General features: G+C 39.7%; 1 protein-coding gene and 1 long non-coding RNA gene across 2 annotated transcripts in view; one reads left to right on the plus strand and one right to left on the minus strand.

Annotated features, from left to right (window-relative positions):
* The window catches only part of LOC132993047 (uncharacterized), a 329,764-nt gene that overhangs the window by 54,698 nt on the left and 254,629 nt on the right, over positions 1 to 20,437 (plus strand). The window lies entirely within an intron of this gene.
* The window catches only part of LOC132993397 (leucine-rich repeat and fibronectin type-III domain-containing protein 2), a 154,571-nt gene that overhangs the window by 28,284 nt on the left and 105,850 nt on the right, over positions 1 to 20,437 (minus strand). The window contains exon 4 of the mRNA XM_061063221.1: positions 17,811 to 17,898. The gene's annotated coding sequence lies outside the window, so the exon portion shown is untranslated. The remainder of the gene's footprint in view (positions 1 to 17,810; positions 17,899 to 20,437) is intronic.

The raw sequence follows: 20,437 nt of genomic DNA on the forward strand, positions 1-20,437 counted from the left end.
GTGAGCCGGTTGACAGCCCCAAAATTCAATTTTGTCTCACTTTCTTATGTGCTCGACATCAAGACAACTATCTGTGGTGACATTCAGATGTACATACACTTGATGGGTGCACAAGCGTACACACTGCGTGCACACATGGAGGCTGGCAGCTGCTCCCTGCCTTAACTTCTTATGCAGGCTGCCAGTGAAAAGCTGATTACCAGCAACCAGTCATCCTCCAAACAAACCTGCAGAGAGCTAGTTGAGTGTGTGAGCAGAACATTTGAATTTGGGGAAAAGACAGGGAACGACAGAACAAATAAGAAGGCGCCATGAAAGGCACTGAACCATGTATGAAAACTTAATTCTGGCATGTAAGGTTAGAGACAAAGGGGGCTTTATGTTGCTGTTTGAGGGGTCTGTTTGTCTAAGACACATGGCAAAACAATGGAGATTATCCCATCGGGCTTAATGATGAATAGTCTGGATGCAATGAACCATGATGCTTCATATTTTGTCTGCATAAATTACTTAAATGATACTGCTGTATCACTGTACTTTAAGTTTCTGTCAATTTGCTAGAACAAGTGTAGCATTTATATTTAAGGCTAACACTCTGATATCATTCTAGAGGACATGTGGCTCATCAAATTAAATGATGTGGCAGGAGTAGCTCAGTAAAGTTGACTACCTGAACAAGCTAACATTATTTTTTAACTAGAAGTGTAACCTAAAGGTGATTTGTTACAATGTTTTAAAGGTACTCCAATTATATAAAAGACAAAAAGGCGAGGTACAAGCAAGTAGACAATAGTACATTTCAGGCCAAGAAAATGGGCTAATGGAGCTTTCTGTTAAAAATGAATCAACCTGAGAAAAATCATTCTCCTCATTTATGCTGTGTACAGAAAACAAGGGGGAAATAATTGCTTTAGATCGGTCAAAAGGAGTGATTGACAAAAGAATGAATATTAAATTAAAAGCCTGTTGTTGACAATGCTGATATCAGAAGTCCTGCCCCTTCTTGATTTTGATTGGTCGGTGAAGAGGAAATTACATTGACAAGTGCAGTGGTTTTTTCCAAAATACAAAGTGTTCTCAACTGAGAGTGCGTTGACAAAAACAGCTGATGCCTATGGGGGCTTGAGCTTAAGATGCTGTTTAATGGAAAATAGGTGCTAGCAGTGCTACAAGCGCCGTCAATGGACACAGGCTTTTACTTGTGAGTTCTTAAAGCCCATCCTGGTTTGGCACCTTTGGTGAATAACAAGCTGACAAAATAAAGTATTGCCACTGAATGACATTTTTATACTTAATCCCCTCCTAGAAATGACAAAAAATGAAAAATAAACATTGTATGCCTTATTTTTATTAGGTCAGAGTTCTGCCCTAACAAATATAATTGAGCCTTTAAAATCCAGGCAAAGCGTTTGGGCGAGGAAAATAAACCAGCCATCTGCAATTCAAACTTTACCCAACATTAAAAACTCTTAGGCACTAAACCTCATCCATCTGCCACTCCCAACACTGATAAAACAAACACCTAAAACTGTTAGCAAATACCAATTCAACTGCAGGTGTGTCCACAGAGAGAGAGAGAGAGAAAGCTAACAGAGGCGGCGTCAGAAATCAGAGCAGGTAATGAGTCTCCATTTGCTCGGCGCAAACGCTCAAGATGTGCGTGTTTATATACAGGACACTGTCCATATGGGGGGACTGTTAGATAATTCATACTGCAGGTGCTAAAGAGCTTAAGCTTCCTGGATAAGAGACAAGCAGCTCGCTTTGAAATAGGGCCCGTCGTATACAGTGAGCTGCTGTGTTTCACAAAATGGCTGACAGGAAGAAGTCATTGAGGAGAAATATGCCCAGGACGGGGGATACACAATGAGATGAGAATATGAAGGGCATGAAACCAATCAGCGGGCTGTCAGCCAGCTTTTTGTCAGGCAGAAACTTGTGTGATGTGAAGTTTCCCTTGTGGACACAATGCAGTATGTTTGAATTAGTGTGGAGATGAGCTGCTCGAGCAGATTGAAATCAAATCAAAAAATAATCTGCATGTGATTCCGTCAGCCAATATACCCGGTTATAATAATAGGATTAACTTTTGTTTCCTACTCAATACGTGATTTGCTTTCAAAGCCTGATAAGGCTCCCTTTTTAATTAGTTTTAGAAATGGTGATAATACAAGTCAAAGTGATGTTTGATTGAAGTAGGCAGTGATTGGGAGATACTGAATGCTCCCCTTTGATGTGAGATGCACTTTGCTGCATATTCCATGCATTAAATATTGCTGTCACAGAGCAGATGCTGATCCCTCCTCTTTGTCATTTAAGTGGCCCAAAGAGAAGAAAAGATCTCTCATCAGCAGAGGCCAGTACTACAAAGGCAGCTGGTGATATATAATGAAAATGCTGAACCTCTTTAGTGCACTGTAGCTGCAGACTTAAGCTCAGCAGTAGAGCTCGTTCTGTTTCCAGTATCGCCACTCTGTGATGGAACCCACAGTGTTTATCTCCCTCGTTCCTCAAGTACTTCCCTGTTTTTTTTAGGACGTCATAGAGCTTGAGATGAGCCCCAAATGTTGTATCAATTACAAATGATGAGTAGGGCTCCCTATGCTTACTGGGCAAGTCTTCTCTATTGTCACAGACTGTTCTGGATGTCAGAATCAAAACAACCAATATCGACACTCTCTAGCACCACACAGGAAGTACCAAACCAGGTAGATCAACACATGGAAACTACTGGTGATTTCAACACCATAGCTGGATGCCTACTGTCTGTTATATTACCCGGTTAAAGCGCAGCAGGTTGTAGCTTCCATGAACTATCAGATGTGTAGAAACAAGAAGGGAGCTCACTTTTTTATATACTGTATGTTCACTGGTTTTTGACCTACACAGTAAAAATGTTCATCATGAATGTATATAATTTATAAAGTTTATTGCTTCTCTTTGATGTTAAACTCATTTCTATTCATTGTAATTTCTGACTTGTATAGTTGGACCAATGGGTTGGTCACCAATGAGTTGTTACAGCCCATTCTAGTACTTTGTGTTAAATTCAATAGATATAGGTTAATAAAACAACACATACACACAATTCTGTTGAATAATATTTGTTAAAGAGTTTAAAAACCCTTACAGCAACTTGTCTTGAACATTGGGATGGCTGTACCGACCAAAGACACCCAGTCCAGGAGTCCATTGATTGAAACACAAAAGTCAAGAGGAGTGTGAGAGTGGGGAGTGTGTGTTCCGTCAAACGCTGCATGGTGGGGCTCCAACCTCGTAAAATCCATTTATCGACCCCTGTTGGATGCTCTCTGCTTCCTCTGACACGACAGGATTCTCGGCTAGAGACCAACGACAAAGGCACTTCAAAAATCCTTTACCTTTACATTCTGTCCAACACTGAAGAAATAAACAACTGGTTGTGTTCTCTTAACAATCCTTGACGAGTAATAGTTGGGAATACAAGATAAATCATGTTTTCAAGAATGTAATGGTAAATGGGATTTTCTCAAACAATTTCAAGTTTGTTATTATCAAGGACTGTCAGCATTATGTTGGGAAAATAAGACTCAAATATCCCTAAAGCTTGGCCTTCATGAAATGTTGTTCCTATAGTCTGTTGTGTGCGTATTGTTGCTGTACACATACTAACAGATTTCATTCATCAAAAAACAGCGTCCGAACTCTCCAAACTGGAAATCTCATGCAACTTAAGAGTAAACAAGCATGGCAGACAATGGTCAGGATGAAGTTAAGATAACTGTTGCACTTCTTTTAACTGAATATTCCTAAAGAAATAAGTTCAAATATGGATAAAGACGTGGAGGTGAGTAAAAATCGATTTGCTGTGGTTGTTGTGCTTCTTCAGTCAGCTCTCTTTCCATTCGGCTATCCTTTCGTTTATGGGACAATGCTCGACACAACAGGAGATCGGATCTTAGGTATTGAACATGTTTAATATTTATGATTTGCAATCAGGCCGGCCCCAACGTCCTCCCGAGCAGATCGGATCACTCTTAACAAACCTCAGTCTACAGTAAAATCTGGCAAGACAACATAGACAGCCACTGAAAAAAATGTGGACTTTGCAATTATTGGAAGGGGGGTATTAGGCCCCAAATCAGCTGGATTGTCCTGTAGTGTATATTGGCTGAAGGATTTGGTTTGAGGCAATGGAAACTGCAACAAAAACAATCGTTAGGTATGTTAACATTAAAACTAGTTAAAAGCTCATCAGTTGCCGCTCAAGTGGTCCTTGCCTTGATTTAAAGGGTAAGTTTCCATTTAGAAAAGTCTTGACCATGCATAAGCACTCATTAAACTATGTATAAGCAAAGTTCTGTCTTACAATTGTGCAACTGGGCCTTTGTGTACCAGAGTATTTTTTACTTCCAAATCCATGATTAGCCAAAACTCATAACAAAAAAGCCCATAATATTCTTCTGGTGTATACTTTTTGCTGCAGCAGCTGAATTATTGATAGGCCTTGTGCCTGAGTTTGGCTTGTTAGTTAAAATTGTATTCTTAAGTAAGGACACAAGTTCTTTATCTGTCTTGAAACTAGGTGAAGCTTTGTTGTTGTAATCTTTTGTAGTGATCCAGGATAAAAGTCTTTTAAACATTTCTCTCATTCATTGCCAAAAAAAAGAAAGACTGAGTCATGGGTAGTTTTATTTTAAAATCAATTCTGGGCATATTCCCATCAACCCCCCATTGACTTGTTTCAGACTGTTCAGCTGTCTGATTCACAAACAATCTGTTTTTTATGTACTCAATTTGTCAAAGCATTAATTATTAAGACTACTCATTATTAACCTATATTTTTCTTAGAAATGTTTGGGTAAAGATTTTTTGTTTGTCTGTTAGTTCTTTTCTATTAGCATTTGTTCCTAATAGAGATTTAAAGGAAGAATGTGCAACTTTTTGATCCCGTAGATGTCGCCCTTGAGCACCAGCATGAAACCAAAAACAAATTGTTGTTTGGCCGCACCTCCTCCAAATGAAAAGACATACTAGTCAATGACTTTATATACTTGTATTCAGCTATATTTATGCGTTAATGTTGCACATTCTAACCTTTAAATATAATTTGTGTGACTTTTTATTACACATCTTTGAGGTAAGAGCTGTCCAAAGGCAGCCCAGCTTTAGTAACAGTTGTGTGCTTTCACCGTTCACCAAACTTATAATCTGATGATTTTTTTAAAGTCTGACTCCTAAACAGATTTATTGACCATAATATTTGATGGACGTCAGACCTTGTGACACCACCATGTAGCTAACATGTCAGTGTGGTTTGATGTGATTGAGTTATGACTCTGTGTGACATTTCTGGCAAATTGCATCACTGGATGACAGGCCAGTGGGGTGGAACGGTAAGAGCAGGAAGGGGGTTATGTTCCCAAACTTAGACAGTTTGGGAAAGTTTAGAATAGAAAGTCATAAAGTCAAGTGAGCCTTTTTTTATTTTACAGAGTGGAAACCCCATCAGGGTGAGCAGGACCTCACTTATGTCACATCCATTTATGAGGAAAATCAATCATTTTAAACAAAAACAAACCAGATTCAGAATTTTTTTCCCCTCAGGGGATCAATAAAGTACTATCCTAAATGATTTTTGTTAATATGAACATATTTGTCTTCAGCTTATCAAAAGTCTAATAGAGTCTACAAATAGAGCTGCGTTAAAGCTACAGCCAACTCTGCAGCTACCACAGAATTAGCTATCAGCTGATATAACTCCCATTAAACCGAACATTTCCACTGATGTTGAAGTAAGATGAAGTGAAAGGATACCCATTAATCATAGCAGCCCCTAACTGAGGTTTTCAGCCTTGTCACTGCAAGTCTGTTTGCACTTCACTCTCCATTTAGCTGTCTTTAATTACTGTCATATACCATGCTGTGATCTGTTATAGTTTATTTCAAGTGCCTGCTTCAGTTTTTTTTTTCCATTTATTTTGAAGCTTTTTGTGCCTTTATTTTAGAGACTGGACAGTGGATAGATTTGGAAATCAGGGAGAGGGAGTGTTGAACGAAACCGGGAAAGGAGCCACAGGTGGAACTTGAACCCCGGCCCTGCTTTGGAGAACCACAGCCTCTGTACATGTGGGCGCGTGCACCAACCACCTGCGCCCCGCAACCTTCAGTTTTGTAGATTTCTTTATCACAGTGTACCATTTTTGCTTCTTTACAACCTCCTTCTCACCGCTGTCAGTTTTCTCTTTTCCCCCCAAAGTAAACGGCAAAACGTCAAGTTAACTGGACTACTTTCTGTGGATCGATATCAATACAGTCCTCGAGTTAGAGCCGTGTCCCTATAGCAACAGGCTGCCCTTCATAGCAACTGTCTGTTCTTCATTTCCAGGAATGGCAGACGCAATGGGTATTTGGCCAATCAAAATCAAGCCGGGAAATAAAAGCTCATAAATTGGAAATGATCATTCCCGTAGCTTATTACACATAAAAAAATAATCTCTTTTTTTAGGGTTTTAGCATTTAATGATTAGTATGTTATTCGGCAGGAAGATATAAAAGTGTCACCACTAAATCTCAGATCTTAAATATTTTTAATACAAATCAGTTATACCTTTTTTTCTGTCCTTTTGTTCAGGCACAAGCCTTCAAAGAGCACCTCTTTTCTTCCCTTGCTCTACACGTCAAGTGATAAAAGAGAACTCTTGCACTGATGAGTCCGTCTAAAAAACACTTCCAAGGCCAGAAAACAATGCTGACTTCATGATGCAATCAGAGGAAATGTAATGTGCCTGACTAAAAGATTCCTATCCTCAATCTGTCCATAAAATCTTTCTCCTTTATGCTGTAATAATGGTGACACAGCTTATCATGGAAGCGGAGGAAAAAAAAAGGAATCACATTTTTTTACAACATGAATTTACAAACAGATGGTATAGGAAAAAAAAAAACAGATTTGCTCGTACAGGTGAGATTTTCTTAAAATTGCGTCACAAAACAGCCGAGCTGCTTCTTGGCAAGTTTGAGTGCGTCAGCTTTTTGACTCAGTTGTGCTCGCAAGTCTTCTGCTCTTCCTTGCACAGAAGCACAGAGCGAGAAAACACATCAGACAAAAGCACATGGCAGCTGGTGCAGCTTTTTAACAGCATTAGTTCAGCTCCAGTGGGTTTGTCACACCGAATCGGAGGGGGGATAGAAAACTGGCGCAGATTTAGCGCAGATCAACGCTCTCCTTTCTCGGGAAGCTGTGCATTGTGTGCAACACTGCAGAGCATTGGAGGTGGCCTAGTTTGCAATGATTTCACATAAGCTCGTTTGGCTGAGGGGGGCTCTGCTTAGGAGGAGTTGCATTTGTGGGCTGTAAGTGATTATCAAGTGAAATATTTAAGAAAAACAAAAAAGCAATCCCAAGTTAATGAGCAATTAAGCCAGGCTAATAAAGAAATATATTTGTTGTTGCTCTACTTGAACGCTACAGTGATGATGTTGATTTGTATTCATGGGAACGACTTGTCACTGATCCATAATGAAGATGTGATGGGCACATGCACTGATCTAAAACAGGACATGAGATTTCTCCGTCTCCGCAATGAGGGTTCCCTGCTGGGTGAAAAGAGAAAGAAAAAAGAAAAAAACATGTGGGAGAGTATTTGAGTCACATTTAGATGATGTGTGGATTTATCACAGCGCCTGGTGCATACAGTTAACGTCAGCTCGCAAAAAATGTCATAATATATATAGAGGCATGGTGTGGGCGTATTTACAAAATACCTCCATCATGTTCTCTTGCACCTCCGCTGATTTCAAATTGTGTGGGCATGAATTCACCCAAAGAGTCACTTTTTAACACCTCACTGCTGTTTCCAACCTGAGTGAGACGACAAGCAGGTCATCTACACATTGTTACTCAAAAGACAAGGTGTTGGTTTTCACAACTAAACTTCACAGCTCAGGTTACTTTTTTTCCGCTACAGCTGTTTTGCTCTGAGTTTCTTCTGTATATGTGAGTATGTTTCCCACAATAGAATCAGATAATATGCTAATGTAGAAAAGTTAAGGCCCTCATACCACCATTATATACTGGCTTTTTTCACATATTATGCAAAATACACTTAACCATGTTTATCTAACACTAATATGTCTGTCTACAATTCCCCCAATTATGAGAAAAGCATCATAATAACCCATCCTCACTGTCTTTTGCCTGCTCCACTTTTCAGAAAATGTGTGCTCAAATAGGCCGTTTGGAGATTTTCCCTTCATGACATCACCAAGGGCAGTAGCCCCTCCCCCAGGTGGGTGACACTCCTACAGCTAGGTGTTTGTTCGTCCCTCTGAGTCTGCCTTCTGACATTTATCAAAAATGCATGGTGCAAGAAAGCCTGAGCCACTCAAACCCTTTCATAGAGGGGCGTGGTCAGACACAGATCATTTACATATTCAAAGGTACAGACACAGAAACAGCCTGTTCTGAGCAGGGCTGAAATAGAGGGGTTAATAGGCATGATCAAAGGATCAGAGTAGATATAGAACAATAAACTTCACAGACATGTTTTGGGGAGCTCTGAGACTTATTTAAAGTTATTGAAAAGGAGATTTTATATGTGAACTTTAAGACTGTTTTAACTCTTTAGTGCAGCTTATGAAGCTTATATTAGCTATTGCTTAGCACTGCAGCCATATTGAGTTAATTAAGTCTTCCTCGTCTGGTTTTAGGAAAATATAACAAAGAAGAAAACAAAAAAAAAAAAAAACATTGAATTTGTTTGACTTCTCCCATCAACTGGGAAAAACTTTTTTTTTTTTTTAATTGACTTCAGTCTGCTTCAGTGGATTTGTCTGTGACTGGTCCAGTCTATTTGAGATCCATGCAGTGAAAGTGATTAAAAGAGAGATGGTCTCACCAAAAGGGACATTTTCCACCTCATTAGTGTTCCATCAACCACAAACAAACCAAACCACCTTTTAGATATAATTCGATGTTGTTTCTATTTTATTACAGTCATTAGATTTTTGGGAGATTCACCAGAAGCATTAAAAGCTGCAACGATATTGTGGAGATGGCTGTGAATTTTAATATAAAGACACACATCAGAGTTGTATGCTTCCCATACTTCAGTTGTTCTCCCTTTTATGTGTTGCTTTCAGACTAGTGCTGAATGATACATGAAGTATGTCATGTGTGTTGTTTGATGCAAATCAAAACCGCCAGTTTTCATGTTTCCATCACTAATGTCCAATAAATGTAATCAGAAGTCAGAGAACTGACCGCTGTTCAAGCAGAATCTGCGTGTCCCTGCATGTAAAATGTTCAGGCTACAGGTGATGCTGTGCCGTCACAGATACATATACACATGAAGCTCGGGGCAGACACTTTATTTACAGATTTGAAACAAGTATATTCCTGCTATAAGCCACACCTCTTCCAGTGCTGGTGAATGCTGTTGCCTCATATACTGTAGAGCTCGTTAGCAGCGCAGATGTGCTGTGGATTGTTCAATTTTAGCAGCTACAACTGCAGCACACATGGAGAAGTGTTGTGCGAGTCATAGGAAGCTCCAGATGGAGATTTTCCATTTAATTAGAAGTTACAATCACGGGGCTGGTCATGTTAGGGGGCGGCTGTGCTCAGTGGGTAGAGTCGTCGTCTCTCAACCGGAATGTCAAGGGTTTTATCCCCAGCTCCTGCAGCAATATGTCCTTGGGCAAGACCCTTAACCCCAAATTGTTCACGCTGCTTTGTCGGTGGCATATGAATGCGTATGGATTGGATTAGTTACTTCTGATGGTCACTTTACATAGCAACCTCTGCCATCAGTGTGTGAATGTGTAGGTGTGACCTGTGGTGTAAAAACGCTCTGAGTAGGAGACTAGAAAAGCGTTATACAAGCTCAAGTCAATTTACCATTTACCATGTTGACTGGACTTTAATTTTGAACATATGGGGCACTGATAGCCAAGAGGTTAGTACGCATGCTTCATGTACAAAGGCTACAGTCCTCTAAAAGGGCGGTCTGGGTTCAAATCGGACCTGCAGCTCTTTTCCCTCATATCAATCTGCACTCTCGAGCTCTCTTTCTCTGTCCTCAGTTTCTGACTCTAACCATTTAGAATTCATCAAAGCCCAAAAATAAACCTTAAAAAAAATATATTGTTAGAAATGGTTGATGATATATTAGTAAAACAATTGCAAGCAACACGCTTATTTGTAAAGTTTATGAAGAAACGTAACACTTCACCTCTTCTCTCACCAGCTTCCTTCCTTCTACTCCGTGTGTGTGTGTGTTTGTCAGAGTCGCTATCAGAGGGTTGAACCCAGAGTGTGATGAAAGTATGAGGGGGTTTAGATTTGAAATCGAATACTGACTTAAAGACCCAAAATATAAATAGTGTTATTGCTTGTTTGGAATTTGAAGAGATGTTGCAGACACTGCATTTATCTGGTAAAAATGTCCCTCTTCTTCTTTGTTAAATGTAATATATATTGCAAAAAGAAAAAAAATATTGCACTTTCAGTTTTTCCAATATGGTTTAACCCTATTTCAGACGCTGTAACAGGATTGTATCCCCTCTACCTCTCTTTCTTAGTGCATACTGTAAACTCACACACAATATGGACCACTGCTTAACGAGATGAAAAGATTCACAAAGCATCACGACTCATTTTAACACAAAGGAGAAGTCCGAGCTTTCAGTCTCATATACTGTTTTGAGTTATTTCTTTATTCATCCAGCGTGTCATTGGTCTTGGGCTGCATCAACATGTCATCTTCCCAACCTTTTTTCTTTTCTGCTCTAGGTTTAGAGAATTCTCAGCCTATTGTTACACACCAGGGATCAACCAATTACAGGATCCATACCAGACTCAGAAGCTCTTTCTACTTCACTGGCGCCATGAAAAATGTTCTGATCTGCACCGTGTTCCGCATTATGATTTCCTAAGAAGATATCAGGCTTCATGCAGAGGTTTACAGCATATTCACGACTGTATGTCTTTTTTTTAAAGCAGCCCATTTGTTCTGAAATTTCCCAGATTCCCCCCCCCCCCCTTATGTAATCTGCTAGTGGGTGTGTGTCTTTTATCTTCAAACAAGAGAAGTTAATTTGCATGCAGAATGAGATAAATCCAACCCCACTGGCAGGTAACGTGTATCTACTGAGTACTAGATTAATTGACTAACGGGTATATATCCCCCCCCCCCCCCCCCTGCAGTATACAATGCAGTGCAGTAGATACATAATCATTGAAATATAACACTCTGTTAAGACACACAGCACTTGTCTCCTGCATGAAGATGGATACAAGCTAAATTGATGAGGGCTGCACGTGGGGGTAACACTTGTTTTTGCCTCCTCACACACATTATTAATATGGGCTACTTTATTGCCTTCAACATTACTCAGATTGTCAATCTGTCAGAAAATAAAACTATTGCCAGAGCAAGAAGAATGAACATAAAGACATAGGTCTACTTTAGTAGTCAGGGTTCATTTAAAATTTGGACTAAGTTGAGATTTCTAAAAAGAAAATTACTTCAAAGAAGTATGATAACATTTAAAATGATTCCAAGTTATTTTTATTCGACTGCAAGCTGTGTCCATGGTCAGACTTAAAAAAAAAAACCTGCTGAAAGGCACGATTCTGATGGTATGCAACAACCCCATTTAGTCTTCAAAGGGGCGGCTGTGGCTCAGTTGGTAGAGTCACTCGTCTCTCAACTGGAAGGTTAGAGGTTCGATCCCCAGACACTTAACCTTAACTTGCTCCCGATGCTTTGTTAGCAGCGTATGAATGGGATTAGTTACTTCTGATGGTCACTTCATCAGTGTGTGAATGTGCATGTGTGACCTGTGGTGTAAAAGCGCTTTGAGAAGTCAGAAGACTAGAAAAGCGCTTTACAAGCTCAAGTCCATTTACCACACACCTAATAATGCACATTTAAGAATACATTTTATCCTCAATAGAATGACATTGAGTTATATTAAAGTCCATATATAGTGTTTACCAATAAAGACAGGAGCGATTCAGACCAATGATTTGTACCATTGTATTACAACATGTTTATTCATGCTGTCATGATGTGCATTTTAACATGGATGTTGTTGGGACAGCTGAGGCTTTTGCAGCCCGCCTCAAGTGGACACTTAAGGAACTGCAGATTTTTTATTTTTGCACTTCTGCATTGGCTTCAACACTGGATGTTTAGACTCTGTTTAACCTGAGATAACTGATTCTTCTGGCTTCTAGGGGGAAGTACAATTAAGACGTGACTCTTGATATTTAAGTATACCCCCCCATTGAGTTGATATGGTTACAAAGGAGACAGATGCTAATTTACACATATAGTCACAAAGCATCTTTATAACTCAGTTGAATTAAGGTAATTAATGTTGAGCATTGTGAAGTTGCACAAATGAGATATTTTGTTTCTGAATATCTGCACTCAGATTTATAAATGAATGGACACACTTGAATCCTTTCGCTGATTTTCTTTTGTGGCCAAAGTTCATTCTCGTTTCCTCCCATGTAAAACGTTCGAGGTGAATTGATCCACAGTGAAAACCAACAGTGACAGTATGCTGAATGAGTGCTTCAACACAGTTTATATTGTTCTCAGTGGCAGAAGATCCCGTATCCAGCAGCTGACTTCTCTCTCTCTCTCTGTGTATCTTTTGATCACTATTCTTTCATCTTTTGTGAGCCCGGGCACTGGCACAAAATTGTTGCATAGCATGATATATGACATTCCATCTCAGCAGCGTATGAAAAATAAATTAGATTTCCCTCCACAATTTCCTGATCAGCCCCCACCGACACCCTCCCCTCCTCCCTTTCATCACACCTGCCTTGCTCTTCTTGCACATAGACGAGGCAGCTGACGCCGTGTTAACACTAACTGTGTGACAGGACCTTTTTTCAATATTCTGGATCGGTAGTTTTGTTATAGCTTTTGTTAAGCTAATTAACAAGACACACATTAGACATCTCTTCCTGTTTGGGTAGGTATAGTTTGTAGATTTGGACAGAATTTTAGCAAAGTTTAATCAGAAATCTGTTAAAGGTTAGAATCTAAACAATTGTCCAAACAACCTTACTCAAAGTCAAATAGCATTTACTCACCTTTAGGCTACCAATTGTTCATTTATGTTCAAATGTGGAAACAATGCAGATCACTGTCCATAAGTACCAGTGCAACAACACCTCAAACAAGGTGAAAGTGATTGATTTCATTGCTCAAGTACATGCTGATTGGTCAACACGGGTCTTTTTCAAGAGCGCTGCAGACTCTGTGACAACCTGCAATGGACAGCTCAGACACATTTGGCTGGTGTCCAGCTGAACTTGTGCTCAGTTAGACACAGAAATCAGGTCCTGTTGAATACACACAAACCAAAATGTCTCTGTTCAAATCTGCAGATAGGGGCAAGTCAGGAGCAAAGCTTAATACAGCTTATGATTCAAAATTGTGAGGGAGTAGCTGAGGAGCACTTTTAGGAGGGACAGAGGGGGATTAAATAGAGCACAAGTCATGTTTCACCTGACAGTTCACTACTCCCTCGTCTGTAGCAAGCTGCTAACTTCCTCTTTCTACTGTTTGGTATTGAGCAGGTTGTGTAGAATCGCATATTGCTTTGTTGATGACAACAGCTGCCTGTTACTGATGAGAGCTATGAGTGGAGACAGCAAAACTGCCGGCCATAAAATCAAAACAATGAAAGTAGAGAAGATAACTGCAAAGTAAGGTAATCATTCTGTAGGAATCATATAATATGAGTGACACAGCATACATTACACATTGTTATTTGATCAATTATCTGACAAAAAAATATTGATTATGATTGTAAAACCCAAGATAGTTACATTAATTTGCCACCTCAAACACAAATCACCCAGTCCCTCCTCATCCAGGCCGAGGACTTAAAAGAAGTCAAACACACAGTAATTATCTTCATTGTACAGAAGAGATTCTAAACTTCATATAACTAAAAGTTGCAAGATATATAGCCTCTGTTTTATTGTAATTGTGCTGTATGAATTTAAACCTAAAGTGCTGTATTTTAATTTCATTAATTAGTTTTATTTTGTTCTTCTGAAAGAATTGATCTTGAATTTACATTTTCTCCTGCGATCTACCAAACTATCTGTATTAAGCACATGGAGCCTAGTATTTAGATCAGGGGTTCTCAACTGGTGGGTCAGGACCCAGAGGTGGGTCGCGAATGTGTGCCTGGAATAAAGCTTGTGTAAAAAAAAGTATGTGAAGCGTTTTTAAACATGTTTGTTTTGTTCAGTTTCTTGCTTCTCTCACATGTTTTGTACTGACTGAGGTCCAAACTCCACAATTCTTTTACTTAAAATAAATCTGATTGGTTGAAAAATACCAGAAATGTGGGTGTGAGGAGTTGGTGGTGGATTCTTAGGCTAGAGGAGTTGAGAACCCCTGATTTAGATTCTCCTATAGGCTCCTGTCAGACTTAGTATTCCCAGTAATCTGAAAGTGAACATCTCCACTATATGTGCAATGTGTTTTCATTAAGACATCAGACTTGCAGAATCACAGGCTGAAGGGGGGGAAGCTAATTGAGACAATGCATGATGGATTTCCCGAGATATTCCTCAGAGGAACGCTACTTCTTTATTGAGTCTGAACATGTCGGATCTGCTTATTGTACGCCAGGAATGATTTATTAAGCTTCTGCATATTTGAGTTCTAAAAATACATCTTGTACCTGACGATGTTTTCTATTCCCAGCCTCGATTTCATTCTTCCAGCAGGGTCCAGATGTTAATGAAAATATGTGACACATTCACGCCTTCCACGTCAAAAAAAAGAAGAAAAGTGAGTCATGAATCAAGAGGCCTTCTCTTTTAACCCCTCTGCACTTTATATTAACATAACATGATGCACTTCATACATCCAATCCAAGCCCGCATTATAGTGTAAGAAAATATTTAACTCAGGAAACGGCTTTGGCTTCATGCGTAACACATGTTTGATTCTATTCCTCGTCACCTCTTATGATCCTCATTCCTCTGTGTAGCTGTGTGCCAACAATAGTCAGACACCACTTCACTCTCGTTTAAGTACTGCCCGCTCTTAGCGAGACACTTTGAATCAAAATAAGTCTCCCGAGTCTGAGTTTGGGAGTCGTTTTGCGTCAGTACAGGGTTAACAAAGACTGAGGCGTCATAAAAATAGGATCAGATTGGTTGTCTCAAGTTAGAAAATATATCAAACGGCACATTTATTTGCTCATATCTGTTAGTTTTTTCTCCTGCATGACCTTCATAAACATCCTAATAGAGGAGGCATGAAATGATGAAGCACTCTTTTTAATCACTTTGTTAAATGTGTCTGATACAGGAGATTCAAAGGATACATCAAAAATATCGGACAGCTTTTTTACTGAAGTTCATAACTGACACCCGCTTAAAAAAAAAAAAAAATCAGTGTCACCATTAGGACCATTATCATCTTCATCATCAACACAAGCTCACCTTTTAAATCATTGAACTTGAAATTGAAATCTTAATTGACCTATCTGTCACATAACTGCATTTTACTATTATCATGTTACTTCAGCATCTTTTGCACTATTCACCACTGCACTGTTTCATATTTAGTCATGTAAATATTAGTCTTTTCTTATTATGTTTATTGTTGATTTTTAATGTTGTACCTGTACATAAGAGAGCACAGTTCACCAAAGTTAAATTCCTTCTGTGTGTAAGCATACCTGGACAATAAATCTGATTCTGATTCTGATTCTGAACTTGTTTTAATCCATTATAAGTTAATTTGGAGAGGAACATGTTCCTTATCTAAGCTAACACTTGAAACCAATCTTCCAATTTGTTGATCTTAAGGGACCCAATGACTAGCATTTCTGATCTGGTGTATAGTCTCAGTTTTATGGATGATATAATAATACAATTATTATTTATCATTGATGGTCTATAATGATAATAATACAGTTTTAGATGAGGAGTAAAATGCCATAAAGTTTCAACTTACAGATTGTCTGTTAAAGAAGAAGTTAGGGGACACGGTATGTTACAGCATGTCCTAACAGCATCACCCTGATACTATTGTTTCCTGTTGGTGTGTCCTCGCCTACGTGCGACGCGGCGCGATGACGCACGCCCTTTATACCCTGATGCCCTGTTTTGTTTTCCTCTCTGTCGCTCACGTAGACGGACTAGGAACGAGGAAGGAGGGGGCTCTACACGGCACTGACACTCGCTTTTCTCACGCAGCAGAGCTTGTTAGCTTGTTGTACAAAGAGGAGACAGAGGTGCATTGATAACATCCACATCCAGGATTAAAATGTTGACTTTTGACTTGTGTTAGCGCCGGAGAAAAACGTTTTTTCCGCTCACTGCGAGCCGTTTACTGACGAGCCTCTGTGTTGTGATTTGAGTCAACAGCTCCTTAATAGAAAGCAACACACTTCAGTTTGTCCACCTTCAGTACAAAAGCACTATGTTATACTCTTTGCAAGGGGGGATACTGAAATTCACAGAGCAGAGAATTCAATATTTAACAAATGCAGTGTGGACTGCCAGCACGCATCATGCATGATGTGTCACAATATATAACGCTCACATGCTGTTAGGACACGGTGTTACGCTAAATTTAGCAAAACATAGCATGAATATTAGGAGAAAACAGTTGTTGGATGTTTTACATCTACAGTTTACTCTGGTTTCCAATCTAATATTAGTTAAGCAGCAGCTGTAAAAATACTCCATCCATCCATCCATCCATCCATTCATTATCTATACCGCTTTTTCTTGTTACGGGTCGTGGGGGGCTGATTCCAGCTCTGATTGGGCGAGAGGTGGGGTACACCCTGGACTGGTCGCCAGTGTATTCCATAACATATTTGAACTAACAAGCCAACATGGACTGGACATTTTTAAATTGCTGTGGGGGAAAGTTCTTCCTTTTTTGTTGAGATAAAAATGTCCCTTTTCTGTAATTTTCCATGTACTTACACATGCACTAGATACACAAACAATCTATATGAAAGCTCCTGTGACAACAATGTTTGGCACTCAGGTCAACTTTATTCTCTGCTGCTATAGTTGCCCTTGGCCCCACTTCTCTGATGACTTCATCTGAGTTATTGTTCTACACTTTGTAAAGCGCCCTCCAAAGCATTGAGGACATTGTACAGCTGTTTACAAAGACGAGTCATACAGCTCTACTGAAATACGTTCTATGTATGCGTACCAGAAAATGATGATTTCTTAACTCATTCAATATTTTCCTAATCAGTTTATAGTCTCAATTCCTTATTTTAAAAACCTGCTCAGTGCAACACGTTCATTTCTTTAGTCTATGTTACTGTTTTAATGCAAAAGAGACGATAAAGCAGCATATCTTCACAGAATTCTAAATTTCACCATTGTTAGAGGTTGCTCATTTTTGCTGGAATGCTGGATCTCCAAATGTAGCAAGGACCAGTCTCAAGAACAAAAAAAAAGTTGCAGAGCTAGTCATTCAAGCTAACACTTTATACAGTAATGTGCCATTTTCCAGATACAAATCATCACTTCTGGGTTAAAGATTAAAAAAAAGTACAAGGAATGTTCACCAACCAAATCCTCAAATCTGGCGTCAAAGGCTTACATTCATCACATCCCCCCTTTAGCTTTCTGTCACTTTCATCATGTTAAAACATCCTCTGAAGAGAGCATATCTTGCCAAGGCCAAAGGTTGCTTTTGTAGGGTATTGATAAGAAAGGTGAAGGATTTGAAGGGTTATTTCAGGCCTTACACTATTTCTATGTTATACATACAATTGGTACAAAAAAAAGAAAGGCTCACCTATATCATGTGGTATTGTGCCATATGGTCCCTCGGAAACACCTCAAGGCCACACATTCACTCTCAAAGAGCACGATGGAAATGCAGCCTGCAGGAGGAAAAGAGAAAAGAAAGCTGTTATTTCATCTTCTTTATTGTCAGACTATTATGGTGTAATAGAGGCATAGGGAATTCAAAGAGAAGATCATGGGAGGTCACATGCACTGTAGTACTTTTATATGGTCGCCTGTGCATGCATTAAAGTGGCCTACATGAGAAATCCCTCTGCAGGTTTGCATGTTTGTCAACCCCCGGTCTTGAAAAATGAAGCCAATGCGGAAGTTCAAAATCCTGCAGTTCGTCCGCTAGAGGCTGGCTCCAGGAACACCAGAGGTCACAAACACACAACAGGCGAAAAAGCAGTTTTTACAGCATTAATAAACATGTTTACAGCCTGGTACAAAAAACAAAATAGGTCTGATAAGTTATTGTCATCACTGGCACATACTGAACTGACTGTGAATTTTTTAAAAACAGCTCCGTTTTGATTTTGAAAACGATACATGTTATCCATAGTTAGGCGTGTAGCTGACATGATTGACAGGTGGGCGCGATGTAACGGTTTGTCAGGAGGCTTTAAACCCGCCTCAGCTCCAGCTCTCGGCCTGTCGTTAAGTTGACTGAAGGTTAGGTTAAGACAGCATTTCCAGCATGGTGGCTGCTGCGGATGAGCCCCCTGTTGTAACAGATGGCTGATGTCATTCAGGCTTCAAACATTAATATTTACAGTCTATGCTTTGACCTCTGTGATCTCTGAATTCACATGTTCACCCCTGGATTATGACACATGCTGACAGAATGCTGTCTGAGGTGCATCCTAAAGAAGGAAAATGCTTCTTACATAATGCATGTTGCTGTGAACCAATCATGCTCACAAAGCTATGATACAATTCAGGAAACGCTATTAGGATTTATAAGGAATAATCTGCTTCTCAAACAAAAGCCCATCAAAATCTTCTTAAAGCACCGTGTAGGAAGAAGGAGGAGATTAGATTGGTTTGTGGAAAGTTATTGAAATAAAGCACAGCGGGGGGGGGGTTTCGCAGGGCCCCGGCTCCCAAGTGACATTATAATCTCAGCGATGATGACTGAAGGCACATTATTTGTCTCTTTTCTCTTCTTTTTGAGGCCACTCCTCACGACAATCTGTTCGCCTTTCTGAACACACACTCTGGAAGCTCTATTATTTGTGTGCTTAGTGAATATGTATGTGTGGGAGTGGGTAAAAATGGCGTCTTCTGCTCTGATAAATGAAGGTGAGGATTTATTGTTGTCTGGAGACGCATCCCTGTTGTATTCCACGGTAAAAAAAAAAATGAATGACAGGATTCTCTTCTTTTCTTTAACCAATGGTGATAAACAGCTGTATCTTCCACTCAGTGCTCAAACCTTTGAGGTGCTTATGTTACAGCTTTCTCTTGTAGCTTTGCCCTCCCACGCAAGAACGACATGATCTAGCCTTTGACAGACTCTGTTTCACACACACACTCGCACCCCGCTCTCCTCCAAACCTCTCTCTCCGGAGGCCTCATGACACACCTCGTTCTCTCGGTTCAGATTCATTGTCTTCCCCGCTCGCTCTTCCCTCGCAAGCTCTCAGAGGATTCAGTCTGATGAGTGAAAGACTTGCAGACAGCCCAAGCAGTGCTTTGATTTCTGGGGCAGATCTCGCTCATCAATACTTTTCTGTCGACCATGGGGGACCCTGCAGAAGAACAATCTAAGCCTCCTTTTTTTTAGCAGGTCCCTGGCTGGGCTTTGCCTGTCAATTGCAGTTTTAACACTATACCCAACACTGCATGCAAACCTGGGATGGAAACTTTACTCAAACCTTTCCACGCTGTAAATATTCAGAGCATGTTATCTGAGATGATGGGTTGATCCTGATCACCTGAGCTTTGCATCCATTAATAAAATCGTTAATTCTGAGCTTTTAAGTAGCCAGAGAATCCAAATAACATAGTATTGATCCTCTGTCATTAGCTGCCTTCATTCTAATCCTAATTAGAGAAACCGCTTCAAGCAATTACCTGCTGCGGTGCTAATTCAAGCTAACAGAAAAGTCTGGGGGAATTTAGACAAGGCCAGTCTATTTATAGAGCACCTACTGTACGTAAAGCAATTAGATGGCCTTTAAAGAATTAAAAACAGAACATGTACAACGTCAAGGGAATTCAAATACATATCATCTGAGCAAAAATATATATATGAAATATATTAAGATATAAGAAAACAAGGAATAAAGACATTAAGCAAAAATAAGAAAATCTACAGAAATATCCTCAACTTGAGCATGTAATGTTTAGTTCTCTGCCCTGCTCACCCTACAGTAATATCACGCTTCAACGTACCTGACTAAAGTCTTATCTTCATGACAGACACAGTTCACCTTCTGGTCTTGCCTAATCAAAAAATACAATCCACCTTAAAAGCAGCGATTCTCAAACTTTTCACAATGAGTACATGTATCACCACCTCAAATATTTGGCTCTCCATTTACCACCATTGTGGCCAACAGTGAAATACAGTATAGTATATACAGTTTATTTTTGACCACACACCACGCATTGGATCCAAACTGGATGTGA

Source organism: Labrus mixtus, chromosome 18, assembly GCF_963584025.1.
Source record: "Labrus mixtus chromosome 18, fLabMix1.1, whole genome shotgun sequence".
Classification (NCBI taxonomy): domain Eukaryota; kingdom Metazoa; phylum Chordata; class Actinopteri; order Labriformes; family Labridae; genus Labrus; species Labrus mixtus.